The sequence below is a fragment of the Molothrus ater genome, chromosome 9, assembly GCF_012460135.2.
Source record: "Molothrus ater isolate BHLD 08-10-18 breed brown headed cowbird chromosome 9, BPBGC_Mater_1.1, whole genome shotgun sequence".
Classification (NCBI taxonomy): Eukaryota; Metazoa; Chordata; class Aves; order Passeriformes; family Icteridae; genus Molothrus; species Molothrus ater.
Window position 1 is genome coordinate 10,896,341 of NC_050486.2, and position 23,425 is coordinate 10,919,765.

The 23,425-nt window shown below is 38.3% G+C and overlaps 1 long non-coding RNA gene across 1 annotated transcript in view; it reads left to right on the top strand.

Moving 5' to 3' along the window:
* Positions 1-23,425, top strand: part of LOC118689278 (uncharacterized) — a 157,345-nt gene that overhangs the window by 33,023 nt on the left and 100,897 nt on the right. The window contains exons 3-6 of the long non-coding RNA XR_004980593.2: positions 11,653-11,815; positions 11,927-12,027; positions 14,285-14,359; positions 19,612-19,759. This is a non-coding gene — a long non-coding RNA (uncharacterized LOC118689278). The remainder of the gene's footprint in view (positions 1-11,652; positions 11,816-11,926; positions 12,028-14,284; positions 14,360-19,611; positions 19,760-23,425) is intronic.

Genomic DNA, 23,425 nt, shown 5'->3' on the forward strand with positions numbered 1-23,425 from the left:
TCCTTTAATACTGACAGACATTGTTGAAATCAACAAGGCAAGCAACAGTGCTCCACACTGTAATTTTATTTTTTGCCTCAGACTCTTTTTAACTACGTACTTAACTTTTACAATTGATAAACTGAACACTGCAGTGTTGAGACCTGATATAAACAGTGGAATTAATTTTATTAATTTTCATTGTCTACCTTAAGAAATAGGAAGAAATGAAAGATCATAAATAGAAGAAGTTTGTTTTCTTTCATTTTGATTTATTGGAAGAAAACTTAGACCAACTAATATGTTACAAGAGGAGTTTGGTATAATAAATAATAAGATTACAATTCTGGAACAGCAATTTCCTTATTTAATGCTGTTAATGGGAAAAGTTTGAGATATTAATTTGTCAATTACATTTGAAATGCATTAACTAGACACAAATAGCTCAGTCAGAATAGACGCTGGATAGCTCATTACCCTTTCATACCACTACAGCCCTAACTAGAAAGCACATGTTAGTAAAAAAATAACAAGCAGTTTAAAATTCACACACAAAACTCTCAAGCCACCTTAGATTAGTTACAGATACATTCCTTTATTTTTGCTCTGTTCTTTTTCTCTGATGAAGCAGATCAAATGAATGAATGCATCTGAAACTGGATGAAGTGTATCTAGCTGCACCATATGTATTTATACATTTAATTGTAATTGTTTTTTAGAAATACTGCTATCAAGACAAAAATTCTGAAATCTCAAATAATCATTTCAGGACAATAATATATTAAAAGTTATTATTTTCAGTTTAGGTTTTTCCCTTACACAGTATGATTTACAGTTCTTATTGCACAAGAGGTCTTTTACAAGGGAACCCGCATTTCCTGCTTTTTTCCCATATAATATAGATTATATTCTAAAACCTTCAGTACTAAGTATTACTACTTAATTATTAATTATATGTACTAAGTAATTTATTATTTGGGATGATGGTGTTTTTTTGGAGAGGGGCTTTGTTGGGGTTTTTTTAAATTTTGGAAATGACAAACTAAGAGTCTCTGAAGGGGTTCATAGAAGTACCTTATTGTCTTTGAACAATGCTTTGAATCAGCTTGTTGTGACAATGTCTTGAGCCTTTTTTATGCTTGGTTTTGCTGTAAGAGCAAGGCATGGGATGATGAGAGGCGGCACACAAGTGGGCACCAGAGACCTCCCAGTTTTAAATGACTCACCAATGGTCAGTTAGAGACTTAGGAGTTAGCTAAAAATTATGTTGGGATAGGAAAGAGTAAAGAACAAGTAGCTTGTGTACAAAATCTACTATATACAGTAAATTTGAATCCCTAAAGGAAGAGCAAAGTTAAGAGTATTGGAAGGCACATAAAAATGGCCTTAAAGACATCCTGTAGAAATCACTGTCAATATCATGCTGCTTGCAGTGAAGGAATTGCTGTATGGGTGGCATTGACTCGTTTCCCCCTGCCAGGTGGGAGCTGTTGGTCTTGGGAGCCCAAGCAGCAGTCCACTCCTTTCTCTGTCAGAGAAAGGAATCTACACTAGGAAGCGTGCCTATATTTACCAGCTTTAACTGTAATATACTGTACTATTTAATGATAGATTATTTTATTATTGCAAGTTCCTTTTCTGTAACTGCTAAACTGGACTGAACCCTTTGACTGTGCCCTGAAGATTCCAACTCTTGTAATCAAAGTTTCTTGGCCTTACATCCAGTGTGTGCTTTCCTCCTTATGTGTAACAAGGCAGGCTGGGTTCATGGAAGGGAAACTGCTGGGGTCTGCAGGCAGACGCTGGCCTGATGTGGCAGTGGGGCTGCGTTCAGGGCAAAGGCCATTATCTCTATGGCTCAGTAGCAGGACAAATGCTCCTGGTCACTCTTTCCAGGACTGTGAACTAGTTCTCTGTTGGTACTAGGAGTGTTGGTGAGAGGCAGGTGAGAAGTGGTGTCATGACCTTTTCCCCATCAAAACAAGTTTGATTTAAAACCTCACGGCAACTTAGTGTGAACCCTTGCAACTCTTCATCACATTTTCATTATGCAGTCTCCCTCCTGGCTGGCCCCATGTCGGGGCTCTGGGGAGCCTCAGTTATGTTGGTGTTCAGCCTGGAAAAAGCAACTCTTTGTTGTAGGTCCTATTATTCCAAATAAAAGTCTCTGATGCTGAATATGTTCTTGAAAAGAGACTTAAAATTCACAGCTCCTTTTGTCCAGTTTATGTTGTATTTCACTGTGTGAATGATCATTGGAACTAAACTGTATCCATCAAGTGGAAATAGTTTATATTAATCCTGTAGCAGTGACATGAACCTTCCTTTCCCACAGGATTCAGGCACCTGCCAGGCACTTTAAGCTTAGCCTTTTGCCTCAGCTTGGCTTATACCCAGACTAGGATATTTCTCACTTTTCAAAATGAACGTTCATTTGAAGTTTGAGTTTGTGCTTTCCTAAGCTCTGAGTGGTTTCTGTGATGGCAAAATCAGGGCACTGGAGAGCTGACTGACTAAGAGTGATCCTTCTCCTGCTGCTTGCCATGGGACTGGTTCCTGCATAAGCACAGAAAGACTAAGTGAGGCTTGTCCGAGGGCCCCTTCCTATAAATGTGTGAGTGATTGCAGCAGTCACCCGTGCCTTACACCCCATCACTCAGCTTCCCACAAACACCTTTGCTCAGTGATTATTTGAGCTATCAGACAAACAAGGCAGTATAATGGTTAGAAATGAAAGTGCCAACTGAGAGAAGTGAGACATAGAGAGGCATTAGTAAGGTCTCTCTCAATGCTCGTATTGAACTGGTGGATTGGGGCACAAACTACTTAATCTTTGAGGTATCTCTAGGAATCAAAGCCACCAAAACCAAGTCCCAGAGAAGATTAGAATTGGAAATCCATTTGTTTTCATGGTATTACTAAGGGTTTTTTTCCTTTGATTTTGAATGAAAATTATAATGACTTCATAGAGACAGTAAGTTATACTAATTTGGATGTGTTATTTATTTCAAGCATGACTCTTCTTGCTGGTGAGAAAAATAAGACTCCTGTGAACTTTTTTGTGATTATATATGGCAGACAGGTTGGTAATTTTAATTGGTGTATATATAGTCACTAAATTGAGGTTTGTGTGAAAGATAATGTAAATAATCAAATTAACAGGAAATCACAAGAGCTCTGAAAGGGATTTTGAGCCAAAAATCCAATCTATTTTCAATTGGAGCCTTGTGAAATCTGTAATCTCCATCTTTTTTTAAAAGCATTGTTCTGTGAGGGGGAAGGCAGAAAGAGAAGAATAGACCTGGGTAAAAAAAGTGTAAACCTACAGTTTAAGCCCCAAGTTACACATTGCTCCTTGCTAAGATTTCATTTCCCTGGTATTCTGTTTTGATCAATTAGAAAAAATTGTGGATTTTATCTAAGCGGCAGAAAGAAATATATTAAAAGAAAATCTTTAGTGGTGATTTTGTGGTCTTCAGTTAATTACAGCAAATGTTTACTCATGCATATTTCTGTTTGGAGTACGTACATTTAAATTTCAGCCAGAGATTCTCTCCATCAAGAAAGTGATGTTGTTTAATTATTAAGATAGCGTGCAATGTGACCTGTTTAATAATATAATATAGGCTCCTTTAGTGTTTATCTACCAGTATTCATGTGAAAAGTTAAAGTTTGATCCATATAAAAATTTTGCTTCAAAAGCAGTAAGCAGCTATAATTCTGTAAGTGCACAGCATTGCCATGATCTTGACTCTTTCTGAGAAACAGGAGCTCATGCAAGAAGTCACATATCATCTGGGGAAAGCAAGACAAGCTTTCTTTCACCATTCATTGTGTCATCTGATTTCACAAGAGAGAAGAAACTTAAGCTATTCTGCTTTGAAAGCTTATTTCATTTTAACCCTGAGCTCAAAAAGAAATCTGATATAAAAGCTTGTAGCTGCATGTTCCAAGAGATTGTCTCAATAATTTCCAAGTTAAAACCTTTAATCCATTGTAGGATATGGACATCCTCATAAAGAAACATATTTTGGGGTTTTTTTCAAGCAGTCATGAAATAATACCTTCCTTGTACTGCTGTGATTCAGTACAGGGATGCATTTTGCTTCAGTCTGTGTCATTGTAGCCTTGTTTCCATGTCATGGAAAAGATTTAGGCATGGCATGAACTCTTTCATTGTTGTACTTAGCATTTCCTTGTGCACTGCTTCTAGGGATTGACATCAAAGAGCAGTATGAGTACACGGATTTAAACACAACTTTAAAGAAGTCAAGCTATTTTTGGTTGTCTTCTGAAATGATGATACCTCTCAAAACCAATCCCAAGTAGCCTCATGTTCTGTGTGTGCATGTGTCTGTTTTCCACAGTAACTGACATTCAAAATAGCATCTCTGGAAGGAGACAAGTGCTGGCATTAATGCTGATCAGGAATAGCAAGTAATTTGCTAGAAACAGACAGAAATGCAAGTGGTGTTAATAGAGGGAAACCCTTCAGAGAAAGCAGGCGTTTTACATTCTTGCTTTCTCCAGAGTCTTCCGGAAGTCCTTCTGCATCAGTGATTTCTGATCATGGCCTGCAGGGAAACACCTTTCTTGCAATTTGTGCAGTAATACTGTGAAGTGATACTGTTAGAGGGAGACAGTTTCATCCCTCAGCAAAATGAGACATTCGAGACAATATCCAATTTGTTCCCAGGGCATTTTTGGGACAATCTGACAAACTCTCAGATATCAGCAGTGTCTGAGCTGCAGCTAATGGACCTTGCACCTGGAAAAGCAACATTGTCCCCTGAGCTTTTCACATTATGTCTGTCCTAAGTCCAGAATTTTCTTATTGCACAATTTTTTATTGAGTAGAAACATAATTTTTGCTTTTCTTGTCTTGTAATGGGAGTTTTTGTTTTCATTTATTTATTGATACTTTGACATTACGTGGCATAGAAAAAGCCTTTTGGAATTTGGGACATGTTGTGTTTATGCACTGATAGCCCTTTGGAGTTGTAGTCTGACAAGTGTGTGTCCTGAAGCGAGTTTTTTGCTCTGAAAGGTTGGAACGTGCTGCCAGTCCTTAATTGCCTGTCTGCAGGGTGTCCCTGCTCTGTCCCCACGCCCCTGCCCACAGAGCTCAGCTGCCACCAGCCCACAGAGGGAGCTCGGGCTCCTCCCCTCACTGCAGGGGAAATCTAGCTGAGGTATTTAAACCTGTGGCTTTAAATTGTTATCACATTCTGAATTAGTTGATAAAAGGCTTCCAGAAGCTCTGTGCATTGGAAGGAAACTGCAGTTCTGCAGCAGAAGTAACGCATACCGGCCATGGATGCTTTCTGTTAGGCACACTCTGATCTGCAGAAATAGTTTTTATGATAAAGAGTGTCTAGTTACAGAGTAATACAGAATGGTAGTGCTTGTGAAATGTCTGTTCTGGCACTTCTGGAAATAAATGCTTAAATTAATGATGACTTGGAGAAATCACACAAATGTAAAATACTGTATTTACTGTGGCTTTATGCAGTACTTCAGTATTAATTGCTTGGAAAAAAATCCTTTGAAAGGTAAATGTATTTTTGGGTTAACCTTTCTTCAAATCTTCGTATTTCATGGAGTAATTTTCACAAGTGAATAAAAAGATGCATAAAACCAGAAACTTGTGATTAATAAAATGGACTCTGGTGTATCATGAGAAGGACACGAATTAGGCAGTTTTACAGGTTCAATACTTGCCCCCTCCTTTTTGTATCTCAGGACTGCAGAGTGGAAGGAATTATAACTTTCACTAGAGTGTTCAAATTTCATAAACCAAACTTTTAAATAACGGCTCTCTGTGCTCAAAATATGGAATGCAATATTATTAGACTAATTCTTGATATTCAGAAAAAAATATCAAATGATAATCACACAGTTAACTATAGGACTACTGCAGCTTTATCCTGGATCAAGGTTGTCACATGAACTGTTTGTTTGGTAGCACTGATCATTGTAGTCCTTGAGCACTGTTATCATCTCCAGGTTATTTTTCTTTTCTCTAGATAGAAAGCACATGTTGTAAAAAAAGGTATCAGCATGTATTATCATTGATAAAAGAAGATTGTCTCTTAAGTGAAGTCTTAACATTTGAAATCCCAGAATTGTAGGATATCTGGAGTGGAAGGAATCCACAAGGACCATCAAAGTCCAGCTATGGGCCCTAAGAATCACACCATATGCAAGCAATGCCATTACAGTTGAACTTGATCTATTTTGTTAGAGTGAATGAAATATGGAGACATTGATTGCAAGTCCAACTCTGTGGTCTCTTCTTTTCACTCTAATTTCACCAGTCTTCGTCCTGTTCGAACAACAAGATGGGCTGTTGACTGGGAGTATGGGAGTGGCTGCATGTTTTAAATATCTTTCTCATGGATGTAAAGCTGGGGGAAATGAAGAAGCTTCATGTTCAGGTAGTGTGCTCCAGTACTGTGAGCATCAGACATCTTGGACAGGCTTAGGGCAGCACAGAGAAGGGGGCAGAGAACTCTGCTGCTGCAGCTCACTCTGCTCTGTCCATGGAACTGCTTGGAAATATTGAAGCCTTTGCAGTCTAATGCTGTGTTAATGAACAAGACTGGCTTACTGCTGTTATGTTGCAGTTTGGTCCTCAAAGTCAATGCTAGAAAAAGAGCTACAGATTTTCTGTTAAAGTAATGATATTTTATAAATTGATTATTGATTTAGTTGGCATGATAGGGGGCTAGTTATGGCCTTGTGATAAATCTCTGCAATTATGAGTGCCTTTGTTGAAGGCATGTTTTGAAATTTAATAATAGAGTTCTAGTAGGTTTACATAAACTTGTAACTTGATTTAAATTATCAGGCTGATCACAAAGAGGTCCATAGTGCATCAGTTCCTAGACTAATGAACCATACATCCTTGTCGACTTTAGTAATGTTTTGACAGTTTTTGCCTCAGTGCCTCTGAATTACAAGTGTGCAGAGATGTATTGCTTGCTGCTACGATAGGTCTCTCCCTCAGGATATGGGAGGTCACGTTTTCTGAATTTGAATTGCTTAACTAAACAACGACAACTTCTGTAATGCTTTAAAAGAAGGCTACAATCAGTTATCATAGTTGTAATTGCATTTTTTTTTCAACAAGGAGAGATATTAAAAGAATGACATTTTTCAATTTCATACATTATTTAGCTTTTCTGAAATGGCACTTTTGGTGTTCTTAAAATATAGGGGATTTATATAGCTATGTGATTAATTCAAAGATGGTAGAAAACTGCTGTTGATTCTTTCTTTACAAACAGAGATGCAAAAATAATTCAGATTTTAAAATCAGGCTGTCTTTATCTTCTTGCTAATGAATATATTATGTGCATGAAACACATGCAGCAACTGTCTTATACCATTTACTTGTTTGAGTTTGTCCTATCAGCTAACCTTGTTCAGTATGGGCATTTTTCATAAATAAGATGGCTTTTTTTGTCTTTCACTATGTGGCTGTTCTTTTTCTATAGTTGAAAAAAGGGCCTGTGTTGCTCTATGTTTGATCTTGTCTATGAATTTCCTGTTTTCTTGAGTTCACAGAAAGCAAACCAGATAAATATAGGAAGGCAATTTATATGAATGACAGATGACATTACTATTAAATGTCTAGATTTTCTTATGTTTGTCTGTTTTCCCCTTTTAGAGATGCAATAAAGTGGAGCTGAAATGCATCTTAGACGTTGAGGTCAGTTCTGCGATGAGAGTTGAATATTATTTCATGTGTTTGAAACATTCCTTTGCTATACTACATTACAGAAGGGAAAGTAAGGCAAGCTTTATTAAACATTGTGACCTTCTGAAATGGAGATTTGGCAATTTTAACTATGGCATTTCCAAGTACAGAAGTTTTGAGGAATGTATCTTTTGTGGAAAGCAGTGAATCTTGTGAGTCACAGGATATTTCTCTAAGCGGGGTTATGTTTGAGTGAAGCATGTTACATGGTGCATCATCATTTAATTACTTGTGGGAAGGTTTGGGAGCAATGATCTTGGGCACTGCTGCATTTTGTTCTCATCTGCTGAAAGACCTCTGAAAGGGCTGTTGTAAGTGCTGCAAAAAGGACAGCTGTGAGGACGATGATGGTGTCACTTATGTCCACTGTGTTGTCTTACTCCCTTGTGGAAGCTGAATGTAGCATGAACTCCTTGTGTTCTTTGTTAAAACCTATTCTATAAATTTCAGAATAGGCCTAATAGTCCATATCATAGACCATAATCCCCATTACTGCCCATTATAAATGTCTAGTTATCTGTTCAATAGTACATTATTGTCCCCTTGGATCCATTATTGTTTAACATATTAAGACCTTAAAGTTTTAATATATGGATCACCCTTCAAAGCTCAGTGACAGTCTGATAAGTAGTTGCAAATAACTCAAGCTTTAAAATAAAAGTTTTTCTTTTCAAAATGACATTTTTCTAGACTTGCTGAAGCCATACAGGACCTCCTACAACCCGCACCTTTTCTGTGTTTTCCATTGCACTGTGTGCCTGAGGCAGGTCAGTGTCTGGACAGTACAGAAGAAAAACAAATAATATGGTTCTCGAGCTCTCTAACAGACTTCTCCCACTCAACTTTTCTGCCTTTCATTTTATGCTATAGAGAACTTAGAAAATGTTCAGCATAGAGAGCTTACAAAGAAAACTCTGGTGGCCTGAAGTCTTGTTCTTTGTTCCTCAGCCCTCAGAGATGTCCTGCTCAAAAGCGTTTGCAGTTAGATTTAAGACTCCCTAAAACAAAATATTAAGAAATGTAGGTTCATTGATTGCAAAGATGATGCAATATTTACTTGGTCCTTGCACAAAGACATTTTTGTAATTGCTTAGTTTTTAGAGATTCAAGATCCTGACTGAGACATTGTTCAATTCTGGCAAATAGTTGACAAATTATTAAACCTAAAGTGAGGCTGCAGATTAAATCTTACACAGCTGACAGCAGGGAATGTGTTGCTGCACTGGGACATCCTGGGCAGCAGTTGCATTCTTTCTTTTTTCCCCACATTGTTTCCTAAACCTTCCTCGTCCAATTTATGTTCTTTGTAGTTGTCATAATTTAAATATGGATAAATGCCTCTCAGTTAGGTTAATAGCTGATAACATATAGTAATAATTCTGGTGCAAATGGGTCTTTGTTGTCACTGCATTATGCTACCTGCTATAATGGCACATAGTTGTTCGGCAGCTCATGCAATGACTGAGAACTGTGTTTATTGGCACAGGTGGTCCATGCCAGGTGCTCATCCTCCATTGCAAAGGTCTGTGGTGCTGTAGTTGTCCTGTGTGGCGGGGCCTCTTCCTGATCCTGTCATGCCACTTGCTTTTGGAAGAGTCTGTTTCTCTTAGATGAAATTACAGAAAATATTGGCCCTCGCACAGCTTTGCCCGTGTTCCTGCTGGAGCAAAGGGAGGGTGCAGGCAGGGTGTGTGAATTACTGAGTTCCACGTGGCAGTGGGCTCAAACAGGTGGAGGTGCTGAACTGTGGTAGTGGGGTGGGCGCAGATGCCCATTTCGGCTCTTTGTGTTTGGCACCAGCTCCTCATCGTGCTGATAGTAGGTCCTTTTAGCTTAGTATTAAAGCAGGAAAAGATCAATCAGAAACATCAACTAAAGAAAAAAATTATTGTTGCAGATTTCCTGTCTTTAAGGGACAGTGACCTTGCTTGATTCAGTATTAGCTTTTAGATTGTTTGCGGTGCCTTCCTTTTCCCCCCAGCCTACTATTCTTAAACTGCAGGTTATTTTAAGCTTATTCATTTAAATTGCAGAGCATTTAAGACATTGTAGGCATATAGAATTAAGCTTGGACAGTATTGAAGGTCACACTATAGAGAACTAAATTATAATGACAGCTGGATAGTCTGCATGATAGTCTTTTTATCTAGCTCATGTATCTGATTCTGGTCTTACTAACCAGTGTTTATTCTTTCCTACACTGGTAATTATACTTCAATACTTCAGCAGTGACATTTTAAACCTATTTTTGCTGCAAAAATTTTTGTTTGAGCAAACATCAGATTTATTTGGTTACTCTCATTTAGTCAAGTTTAAATGTGTTTCAGTCACCATAAATTTTCCTTGAAATTAAGCTTTTCTGTTGTTTTGTTTTGTAACGCTGTAATAATCATTGACGTGGTGATAGATGAACAAAAACACTGGAGACATAGTCTTCATTTATTACATGAAGTTTGGGAAAAGATGGATCTGGACAAAGATGCAACTGATCCTAGTGTTGCAATTGGTTTTGATTAATTGTAGCTTTAAAGACTTCTGACATTGTAGTAGCTTGTTAAAACACAGTGGTGTGCTGTTCCTCATGGGCTGGGAGCACAGAGGTTGCAGTGGGTCTCTGATTTTCCTGGGCTTTGTGTGCAACAGACCCCTGTGTCCTCCTGCTCTGTGTAAATAGAATGATGGCTGATGAGAATCATGCAAGCTGTTGCTTCTCTCTCCTTGCTGGTAGTGTCTCACATGGAATTGTGTCCACTCCCACACAATGACCTGAACTGTGGCTCCAATTATAATCATGGTTATGTTTTCCATCACAAAGTTCTTGAGCATCTTTTGATTTGTTAGTATATATTAATTATTTCATAAGCTGGTTTCAAAGTCTAATTAAAATCTAAATTTTAGAATTGGCTCCATGTCTGTAAGTAGCACCTGCAATTGTTCAAGAATTATTTGAAGAGCAAGGCAATTGATATTCCAAACAACTGTTTTGTGAAGGTTGTAATCTAGATCCACTGAGAAATCTGTAGAGAAAAAGCAGTAGCTAGACTCCCTGCTGCTTCTCTTACAAAAATTAAAGACAAACCAGAAAATGACAGCACATAATTATAAAGAAATAGATCCATTTGTTAACAGTTCTATGGTGAAATTTTGTTATTGGCACTAATAACAACATAAACATTTGCATTCAGCTGAAAGCAAGCAGTGATATTCACAAAGCGGTCAAAAATATCCCTGTAGAGTTCTCAATGAGAAGAGCATTGTTTTGAATAAAACCTATCAGGATATTGTAGAATGCTATGCTGCTATTGTGTATTTCAATCCCACCCCTTTTTTTTTCTTAAGACCTATTCCTCTCTAAAATATTTTCCAGTATTAAATTCTCCTATGGAACTGGAAGCTATCTTCCAAACATATTTTCTAGTCTGTATTTTTAAACTGCCTTTGCAAGTATAAAAAGGTACATGCTACAATTTATTTACTGATTATCCCTAAAACTTTGAGTAGGCTCTTTGAATGGAAGTAGAATAAATTCACTAAAGCATCTGCAAAATGACAAGTGTTTAGTAAGTGGCTGGCTACTAATAAATCCGAGGCAAAACATACAGAAATGAAATAAGGTATTGATATAAAAAAGAGGTGTAAGAAGCATCAGTACAATGCAGTAGCTTGGTAAATCTGGTTTGAAATTTAAAAAAAAAGGGAAGACAGTATTCCGGCTCCTGAGGAGCAGAGCTATAGGTGGGCTCTGTGAGTTTGGGGTGGTACATGAGTTTTCCCATAGCAGGTCCACCTCCCAGCCTCCAGAAAGAACTGGTGTGAAGAGCTGGGAGATGGGATGTCCCTCCATAGCAAAGAACATTGCACTGTGAATGCCAAGTGTTGATAACTCTGTGCGTGCACATATTTTTTTATAGTATGGGATTCCTTCTACTGAAGATCTTGCAACTCTGGAAATATTACACAGGCTTTGCAGTAGAAACTGTCATATGCCAGAAATTCAGCTGAGCGCTTCTTGGATTTCTCTGTCTGAACACCATGGAGATGATGTCTGTCACAATTGTACAGCTGCTGCAAGTGGTAATTTTCTCATCAGATGAAGCATAAGAAAAATAATTCCTTGTTACATACCTTTAAGCTACTGCATTTAACTTCTTTTCATTACCATGTAATTATCTTTTCATTCTATAGATGGTGTGATAATTTCCAAAGCTGTTTGTGTCTGAAAATTAAGTGAAGTTGTGACATGCCTGGAACAGTCTTACTTCAGTGACCTAAACTACTTAGCTCTGGTAAATGTTCACAACAATAAAAGCTGCTTGTGTAATGCCCAGTCATCACGAGTTATCCAAAACAGCTGTGACAGAGACACTGTACTTTAGGCCTGATAAGAGCTGTGAATGTGTGAATATGGCTGTGAATCTTTTCTCTTTTTTCTAGTTGTGATGATGTCTTTTTTCTCTATATTGTAGTTGCATTTGTGATTCTTGTAGCTGTTGTAGAGAGCAAAAGGTGAAGTTATGTTCTAGGCTTGTTGTTTCAGTAATCTTTAAGAAGGAGATAGGGAAGCCAGCATTTTCATGTCAGAAGAGCATTTGTTCATTTGAGGGAGATCTGAACAAACACAAAAGGATCTAGCACAGGTAGAAGGAACCAGAAGAGCAGATAAAATATGGGGAAAAAAAGGCAATTTTAGTAGTGTCTGAGAGGTGTTTGAATTCTGTAAAATGGTGCATTACTAAATATACCGTTTGATAGAAGAATTATAAATTATCAACAATTATACATATTTTACAGCCATGCAGAAGTATTGTGTGGTAAATAGTGCTCATCAAGGCCAGTAAAAAGTCCTAAAATAATTTAGGACTACTGAGTCTGCAAGCAGTGTGTTACACAGAACCACTGATTTGCTTTATAGTAAACCAACTATTAAGAAATTATTAATCCTTTAATAACTGGTATAAAATTAATGTAAAACACAGCTGAGTCTCATCATGCTGGTGTAAAATAAGATTTATTTTCCTTTGTCAGACATTTTCTTCCTTCTCGTTCCCAAATGTTCAGAAGGATACTTTAATAGAGGAAAGAGATTTTAAGCTTGCACATTTGGTTTTTTTTGTAGTCATTATTATAGGTAGGTTTAGTACTTTTGTAGGCCCCATCAATTGTCTTACTATATTATGAAAAAATCATGTTTCTTGTTTGAGGAAAAAAACAAGGAAGGAGAGAAGGTGTATCACTGTATGGGTAGGTAAGTCAAGAACAGCTAACAGCCAAAGGGCAGTAACTCAACCAGAAATGGATATTGTAGTTCTCATAGAGCAATTGCCTTGGCAGTTATTTCCCCTAGGAATGGGATAAAAACACTTCCAAAATACAGACACTTGCCTGTATGTGCTTCTAACCAGTTTGTGTTCTCCCAACCTACTTAATTGTGAATAAAATCATAGTTAAAAGATTAACCTGCTTTATCTTAACCCACCTCTTTTGAGACATGCACATCAATGGTTCTTTTCCTTTCCTTAGAAGTATTTCCCACTGCCCTGAGTCCCTTTCTTTGTTTGCTGCCCAACGTGCACAGCCCATGTGGTGAAGAATGTATCATGTCTGGGCTGATGGGCTGGAAATCCAGTAAAAATGAGATGTGGAGTGGGAGGGATGGAGAAGCCAGAGGAGCAGCAGCCTCTGTGGGGCTCAGAATGGTCCCTGCTGGGAGTGTGGTGTTGGTGTGCTCTGGTTCCTTGCGCTGCCTTCAATGGAAACTGATCCAACCTGTAAGGGAATGGAGATTTAGCAAAGCTCAGTATCTGCTCAAGGGCTGGACTCTGTGTCTGCTTTTATTATTGATTGGCCAGTGGAGAAGGCTACTGTAGAGAAATATGGCAGTGAGATGACAAGAGATGAAATATTTTTTCAGTTAGAAGTGACCTCGTAATTCCCAAATGGCGGTATGAAGTGGTACTCCAAATGAATTGTGTGGGGACATCCTAATGAGTAGGAGTTGTTTTGGATCAAGTTCTAGGCAGTACAGAATTTCTAGCCTTATGAGAAATGTCTTTCCTATTGCAATTCACCATACAAAGACAAAATTGAGAAAGCTTTGGAGCTATAGCCAGCTAAATTTATTTGTCTATCAGGTGATAATGATGTTTGGCAAATGGGGTTGAATACAACCATGGCATTCAAATGTTTAGGCAATGTTCAAGGCCATGCACATTTTGTCCTTGCTGTAACTTTAGATCATAACAGGCTCTAAACCATGTTCATTTCTTGCAGATAAGGCTTGGGGTTTTATGTACATCTATGTTTACTCCTGATGGTTTTTTAAAAATTACATCTTCATAGACTGATTAAGACAGTAGACATGCACAAATCACTGTCAAGAAATGAGTAAGGTTTTTAGCTAAAAGGTAGCTTAGCTGATGTTTAGCTTCTGCAAGAGACCTTAAGGGCTGTTTATATACAAATCACAAGACTAGTGGACATAAAATATAAAAAATATTAGTGAGAACTTACTCAAATAATATGCTTTTTTTTTTAATTCTACAGAGAGCTCTGTGAAGAGTACAACACTTTTACTGTTCTGTCATGTCTCTGCAACATGATTCTTACACTGAGATGGATGTAAGTACCTTGAAACTGCTTATGTAAAAGAAGTACTTTCGTAAAATCTGACCTTTATTACAGTTCTCTTCATCATGGTGACATAAGGAGGCTATGTTACCTGTCACTTTTATTAACTCACACAACTAGTCAGTTTAAGCGATGCTCAAAATTTCTCCTTCAAAAGGCTGTAGGAATGAAAAGGTTAAATCTAATTTTAAATGTCACTTTCTAGCAAAATACTTCCACTATGGAAAGGAAACATCAAGTAAGCAAAACTTGCTTAATTTGAGGCTTGTATTGGACCCTGACATGACTATTTCAAGTCACTCCATGTAGACTGGAAGAACTGCTGTAATTTCCAGCAAAATTTTACCAGACATGTACCAAGAGATGCAGTGTAAAAGAAAACTGGCTTGCAAGTATAGATTTCCCTCATGATAAAGACAATTAAAGTTTTTTTTGAAATTTAGTCCAGAAATATGCAATGTTTTATTTGAAATTATTTGCTGCCTAGGATAAATTCATGTGATCCACACTTTTTTCACAAAAACCTCAATATAGAGAGCTAGAGGAGCACCAGCATTATTTATATAGATAAGGGATCAAACTGCTTTCAGGCTGGACATTCTCAGTACCATTGATGGCTGGAAAAAAAATGACAAAGCTGTACAACTTTTGATGCTGTCTAAGGGTTTTTTTTGATCATGGTGAAAAGTTAAATAAAATGATTAACACTAGGTCCTAAAGCTAAGTGTAATGGTCCTGTTGAATACCTCATACTTCATTGGTGACTCTTGAGTATTTGGATATGCCAATAGAGATACTGGTCCTCAGCCCAGGTTTTTCCAGAACAGAAATATGTCTAGTAGCTTTTCTGCTTGATAAGGGCTTGATGTTGTGTTGCTTTTCATGTTTACTTTAAAAACCCCCTAAAATTAGTCTGTTCAGAGAATTTATTCATATCTGACACCTGATTTGGTTGGCAAACACCTCTGAAAACACCAAGTCTGCCCCTTGATAGGTTAGTGAAAGGTTGTACTTGGATAGTAGTGCAGAATTGGGTTTTTAGCTCTTTTAGATTTGACAACTTAAAATAGGCTAAGGGGTTTCAACTTGAATAAAGTACTGCAGAAGCTATGTGAGATTTATTGGGAACTGCAAACCAGACAAACCATCCTGGACTGCCCAAACGTAGTTGATGTTGTAAGTGGTACGACAAAAAATGAGGAGTCTGAATAATCACGGTGTTAGCCCTTTTTATATTTATTTAGAGCATTTTTTAAGGTGTTAAATGGCTCTGAAGGTGTATAAGAGTTTAGTTCTGGGGGCCCTAGCGGGACATTGCTGGCTGCCCTGGGCAGAGCTGGCTGCTATGGTTGGGCTGGCTGGCCAAATTCTATATTCTGCTGGGCTGGCCTGGGCCCAGGTTACTGCAGCAATGATCACCAGCAACTTACTTAACCACTGGGAGTGTTGTGACCGTGACTGTCACTGCTTGAGGATGTGCCTTAGATTGTCCTTTCATGGCCCTGAATAACATTTTACTATCTGAATTTAACTAGGCTATACTGGCATTTATATGTCTTATTTGTTCCAAAGAAATGCTGAGGGGAAAAATATAGATGTGTAGAAGTATACCTTGAATTTATGATATACATTTGCATTCTCTGCAGGGATAAGATTATCTTGCTGTAATTACATAGTTTATCAACTGGCCACTGCTCGTGGGGCTTGCCTCACCCACTGCTGAATGTGGGACCTGTACATTAATTTTAACTCTGATGATGATTGGCTGAAGTGTTCCCTATTGTCACTGCAGCCGTGGAGATCAGGCCTGATGATATGCCACCAAATCAGTGACAGTTTGCATACAGACATGGTTTACTCAGGTCTCAGCACTGCCATTCTCAGAAGATGAGGAGCTATTGAACTGTCAAACTGAGACTGAGCAGGTGACAGCTGATGCATTTTAGATCAGCTGCCTTCATGACTGATTTAGTAAACCTAACTGAGAGCAAGCAGGCTTTTTCTCCTTCAATATTATATTCTTTAGAAAAATAAGATGAAAATGAAACTGTGAAAATGTGGGGTTTTTTTTCATTTTTAAAAATTACCCTTTATTCCTTCTATTCACTTTGAAACCTTTTAGTGTTGAAAATGATAAGGATGCAAGATCTGAGAGGATTTTTTCTATGGAATGAATTGAGGTAGAGAAGTATTTTTATACTTTCCACAGCTCTGTGGCAATTTAACATCTGACTCTCAGTCAATCACTCTACCTGCTGTCTTCTATATATCATACAACTTCTTTAAATAGGTAATGCTGAAAATAACATAGACAAGCAACCACATGTGGAAGCATGTAGTAAATATAAAATGTGTTTCCTTCTCTTGCCTGAGTTGCTTCCTAATTTGATAGCATTGATTAAAAAATGAAGCTAATTCATAGTGCAAGGAGTTAGCTTAGGATGAAGCCATTTCACAAAACACAGCAAGCTTCTAGTAGGCAATGAACACAGTGGTGAGGCTGAACAAGTGGCATTGTCATTGCAAGTTGGTCTCAAAGAGCTGATTGCTCTGCTACATAAGAATTAAATCTTCTTGTGTATTCAGAGAGATATTTTCAGTCATTTCTTTTTGACACCACTAAAATTTGAAGGGCCTAACAGGGGTCTTAAGTGGAAAACTCTTTTCTGTCCATTACAGAATGTCCTTTTGGCAGAACAACTGCATATCACAGAAGAGGGAGAAAAATTTTGTAGATGTCATTTTGTTGGCAGCATCCAGTTGCTCAGAGCATTTTTTGTCTCTTGTGTCTACTCATATGCAAAAGCAAAGGATGTGGAAAGGGACCTCTTCTCTACATCTCTCCTTTTCTCTCTTTTTGACTGAAATATTCCCCTCAGAAAAGCTCTGCTGTTGCTTCCTGTGGTCTTGGGAATGCTTCTTTGTCTGATTTGACTAGCAGAGAATACAGTGCATAATATATACCTTGGGTTCAGAAGAAAAAAGATTTTTATGTCAAGAGAATTTCATGCAGTTTTTCTTGAACACTTAAAAATATAAAGATGAGATGCTAATATGAAGAGTGTGAAGTATATTTCCAAGTTGATAATACATTACATAGATTTGTTTTCTGTGTGCTGTATTGTTTTTGAGAAATTGCATTAGGGTTTTTTTCAATCTGTTAAATACTGGAAAATTGGATCACTGGAGCAGTGAGTAAACTTTGTGCCTATAATGGCCAGAGATATCCAAAACCTTCTGCATTTCTTTTATTTCCCCCCCAAAATTGCAAGCTGGAAATGAAAGTATTTATGCAGAAGTCACATGAATAATATTCTTCCTTCATCACCAGTGCAGCTGGGAATGCATTATTTCTGGTGATGACTGATGTGCTCTCTCATCTTTGTCCCCTCCTCATGAAAATGCTTTGCTGCTGCCGAGGAGCGCGGCGTCAGACAAAGCGCAGAGTCCTGGGCTGTGCCTTTGGGAGGGCTGGGCAGGGCAAGGGCCACCAAGGAGAGGAGCAGAGATGTGTTGGAGCACGTATGCCAGTCACTAGAAGAAAGGTGATGGCCCAGGGAGGTGACAGTGACAGTGCCAAATCCCTGTGTGGCTTAGTCCCAGATAGCCCAGTTCTCTAGCGGCTCTTGTTACTGTTTCTTGGTGTATTAAAAAGGAGACTTGGGGAGGGAGTGGTTGCAAATTGCTTTAGAAATCAGACTTTTATATATATATATATATAAATTAGTAATAAAAGCAGCCTTAAAAAAGTAATCAACCACAAAATACTTCACTATTTCCAGGTAAGTGTGTGCAGGGGGAAAGAGAAACATTTGTTAAATCTCTGTTATATCTGCATGTTAGAGAAATGCCTTACAGTTCTTTCTGCAGGCTGACTTCCCTATATGCTCAAAATTCGCTTCAGTATTTATTGCAATTTAAGGTTCTATTATTGAGTATAGTGACGCAAAACAGCATTCCAGCAGAATGTTTGCTCCACAGACTCTGTGCTACCAGTCCTGCAAATATCAAAAAAGAGCCCTATTTGGATTATAGAGAACAATAATGTTATCAGGGGGATACTTGCGAATTGCATTCTATCAACTTCTTTGATATTTATTTCTACTATATATATAATTTGTAGATTCTGATTCTTTATAAGCTTCTTGATTTTCATTTAAATTATTTCAAAATATTCCATTTTTATTTGTCGGCAAAGTATCTTTCCCTATCTCTAATGGATTTATTAAAATCCATACCTCATGCTGCTGTCCCTGTACACTGGTCCCCAAATGCTGCTTTACTGTTAGTGCCATTTTTGTGTGAGTTGTGGGGCCAGATGCAATAGTCCTGTTGCTTAAATCAGGATGACAGCCTGGTGCTGGGCTTGAGCCCTCATGGCTTGTCATGATTCAGCATTCCTGTCACCAAGGGAAGGAGATCAACACAGCAGTGAAGTGGGCAGAGGGTGCCTTAATAAGAGTTGTTAATGAGGGGAAGGCATTTTTCATTTTAATGGTGCAATAGAATTTTCCCCCCAATTCACTTAATTCCTTTACCTCTGTGTATAGTTTATTACACAGAAGTGCACACTTGGGGTTAAGTTACCTGGAGAGAAGTAGTGCACACCTGGGCTATAAGTACTTTGTTTCCAGTAACAGACAGAGGCAGAGGTTTATCTAGGGTGTGAGGCTCAGGGGGCATGAAATGGTGGGGTGAGCTTCCCCTCTTGATGCATTAATTAGCATAACAATTGCAATTAGAGAGAATGGCCTGCGAGCCCTTGCTGGTGGCATCAACAGTTCCGAAAGAGAGAAAATAGTGATTTCAGCTTCTCTTATGTTATTTGTCTTTTTAGACAAAAGCAGCAAGAGAGTGCAAAGCCAAAGGTATGCTGAGGGATGTGGTAACCCCATCAGATCAAGAGGTTTCCATGGTGCTGCTCCCCAGCCCAAGTCCTTATGGGCATTGTTAGTGAAATATGGACTGCAGGCATCCCTTTGCTGTAGGGCAGATGTTTGTGTAGCTTGCTGAGGGAAAAAGAGAGAGAAGTTCATTGCATTTGCAGAGTGATATATTTAGACCTTGCTCTAAAATTATCAAGTCACTTCAACCTCCTTGTATTTTACTCTATAGGCTTGTCGTTTTCAACCTTTTTTGATCTGTGAACCTCTCAACCTTTTCCACAGAAGATACAGATCTCTGTATAGTGAGTTAAAGCCCCACTGACAATCAGCTTGAATTTTTAATGTTTTTTTTTCAAGTTATCCTTACAGATAACCCCAGACCTTGAGTGCTTGGTGGACTACATTGTGAAATCCATTGCCCTGAGGTACCAGTCATGCTGAAGTGAGCCTAAAACTACTAAGAAGTTGAAGATTCTGGCTATGAAAAAATATCTATTCTGTTGAGGTAAAATAATATGGAGAGCTCCTACTATTATCTTTGAAAATATTTATAATAATTTTGAATTTTTCCTTTGCAAATTTTAAGCAAGCTGAGTCTTGGACTCTGAGTGGCCAACAGTGAGGATGGAAAGCAAGAACAGAGGTAGCTGGGAGTGGGGTGTGAGTGCTGATTCCCTCAACAAAGTAGTAGCATGTCATAGCCCCTGCAAGACCAGAAGTTCAGGTTTTGCTCTATGATCTATTGAAAAACTAAGCAGATTTTCCATGACGAGATAGAAGTTTGTTGAAAGAAATGCATTTCAGGAATCAGTGTTTCCTGATTGAACGTGCACTTTGTTAGCCAGTGTCATTCAAGCTGAGCTGCAAGCTCAGATGTCTCAGGTATTTTAGCATTGAGCCTGAACTTTACTGGTAGAAGGCTGGCTAGAGGAGAAATATGGTGAAAGGGAAATGAAGTCTGATGGGATGGCGCTGAGCAAATAATTCAAATTATTCAATGAACTGACTTTTAAAATTACTGTAGAATTCTGTGAAAAATAAGGGGCAAATAAAGCCAGCACAGGAGTCAGCCTGCTAGGAGAGTATCAGGCTTTTATTTTCACGGTTTAATTTTCTTTGGAGACATGCTTCCTGGGAGAACTTATCAACAAAGACAGCAACTATTTCATTTTGCCCACAGCCAAAAAATAATTTTTTGTTTGTGCTTATGTCTGGATCTTCCTGCTGGCTGTGAGCCTTTCTTTGAGTGTCTAGGTAGGGACAAGTTAGAATTATATGGTGCAGAACACCTGCTTGCTCCAAGATGCTAAACTGCTGCTTAATAGAAAACTTGATGTCTTACTTGTGTAGTTCTCAATATGAATTTACTATTTCTTTGACTCCTGGCTGTGTGTGATGACTTCTGTAATAAGGAGGAATGGCTAAAAATCAATGGAAAGCTGTTTTAAAATTTTCACGCATGAATTGGTATGTGTGCTTGGCATAGATTCTCAAACACAGTCAGAGCAAATGAATGGAAAGAAAAGGATGCTGGCAAGGAGGAGATGCATCAAAGAAGTTTGGATTAGATTATGCTGGATAAAGTATTTTTAAGCAGCAAAGGAAGCCAGTAGTATTTTTTGTTTGTTTGTTTTTAATGAATATTTTTTCCTGTCTGTGCTTAAGCAAATCCTGGAAAACAGAGTAGAGTCAAGCACTTTTAAACTTTTGGGATCTTAAAGAAGAAGCTGGCAGTGAACCATGTGCATTTTATCAGCCAGCTAGTTCCAAAACTCTGGGGTCTACATAGAAAAGCAGATTTGCTTTTTAGTTTTCTGGCAGACAAAGATGGATTGCATCCTTTCCATGGCCAAAGGGGGAAGAGAGATTCTGTTTAAGGGGACAATTTGTTTCGTTGTCTTTCTTTGACTGGAGCCTTGCTTTTAGGAGAAGGGGGAAGCTATGGTAGCTGACACAAGCTTCTTGGAAAAACATTATATGGAACCTGCCAAGATGTGGGGAGAGGAATGACACTGACATACACTGATTCCATGCCTGGGGAACCTGAAGAGAAAGTATTGAAGTGTCTAGCATCTGCTATTAGACAACAGCTTTTGGAGGTCTGTGTAATGTAAAACCTTCATTTTAGTAACATCATATTGAAGTTCCTTTTGCCTCAGAGGAACTACTGCTAACAATATTAGCATTAATACTTGTACTTCTTAAAGGGAATCTTTTGTAAATTGATGCCTAAGTTTATAATGGCTTTTTTCTGTTTTATGATCCCATAAATTCTGCTCAGGTTTATTTTAGTTTTTGAAATGTACTTATGATAGTGCAGAAAACAAAAAATATTTTGGCAAATTACTAACTGCATTTTGGAGTGGTCTATATGTGCTCATGTAAATACACACAGAAAGTGAATATTTGCAGGAACAATGTTTTGCACTTAGTTCAAACTTTGTTAATAGAAAGGACTGCAACCAATTGTCCTTGAATTTCAGCTGTGGGCTTGGTAAGGAAAGATAGATTTAACAAATGATGATGTGAGGGGCCAAATAGAAGTGAAGAGGAAGGAGATGTGGATAAACAGAGCACTACCTGATGAGAGTGTTCAGGTCTCCCAGCAGCCTTAGTGGCATTTCATAAGGATTAGATTATGTTTTAAATATTGCATGATGAAAGGTGTTTCAGCATTTAAGCAGCTTTTGGAAATAAAAGAATATTGATGTGGTACTTGATCTGTTTTCTGCAGAAATGAAGTAGCTACTGATTCACTTGCACAGCATCTTCCTGCACTAGTGGGAATAGACCTCAGAAGTTAATTAGTTGGTTTTGTGCTTATCAGGAGTGGGAGAAAACTCACTGCAAGTCTCCACAAGGTGCTGGTAGCTCTCCTTTCTTTAGGGATTTCTCTGATGTTTTATAGGTAGAGGACAAGCTTGGCAAAGCCAGGCATGTTTTATGGGAGTAAGAGAGATTATGGCTGTCTTGGTCAGCTGAAGTTGATCTTGTGTTCCTGAATAATTTCCTATCCATGCCCCCAGATGCTGAGGTGAACTGGCGATTCAATAACTGTTGCTGAGCTTCAACATTGCTAGTTAAAGTTTAATGTAATACTTGCTAAAATTATTAAAGCCGTGTGCAGACAGTCTACATGTGTTACATTAGAAAATGTACTTGTGTACACATGCAGCTTCCTGGTTTTTGCTATGTTGCTTGTTTATGTGTATGACATTTTTAAAACAAGGAGAAAAAGTCTAGGAAAAAAAAATCCTTGCTGGGCCCTCTTATTATGGCCCTAATATTATATCAAATTGTGGACCAGCTATGGAAATCTTTTCTTTTAAGAGAGTGGAAATTCCACAGGAATAGATGGCAAGGAAATCCCATTCTGCTGCTCCACTCTCATCTGCCAGAGGTTGGAGGAGGGCATTGTGTTCACCATGATGTGTGAGTGCTCAGTGATTGTCCAAGCCAGAGACAGGAGAGACAGGCCAGCTCAGTGCTTGAAGTGACAGGAGTTATTTGATAGGATGGCTGGTGCAATTGTCCTGTGACAGACAGCACTGCCCAGTCCCAGTATGCAGACCAGGCTGAGGAAGTGGCCTGACACGTCACAGGGAGCTGGCACAAGCAGTACAATGTGGTGACAAATGGAGCTCTTTTGGCCAGGTCTTGGCTACTCTGTGTGGATGAGCTGTAAGTGCACGTGGAGCTGCTGCTTAGTTTCCTCTTCCTCCTCACAGCAATCTATTCCTTATTGCAAGCTCTGGTTTCAACGCACAGCTGCAAGACAAAAAAAAAAAGAATAAGCAGATTTGTGATATAAGACCAAAGACTCATTATTTTGAGAATCTTTTTTGAGCAGTACTTGCACAAAGGTACTGTTAATTTATAATATTTTGGGAAAAGACATTAGCTGGAGAGAAGTGCTGTCAGTAAATGTATTTTTAACTTGCAGTCTTAGTCCTTTATTTTTCAGCTCTATTAAGTACTTTCTCCAAATCCCTGGTTACATAGTTCAAAGAGATGAAGCTATTGGATTATTGTCTCTTTCCTGTCAAGGAGCCTACAAAATTCTTTCTAGAGCCTGAATGTAGCTGCTGTTAAATAGCATGTTTTGGTGGTGCACTTTACAGTGTGTGTGCACAGAACATGTGAATGTAATTGTTCAAAACTACATTTAAGA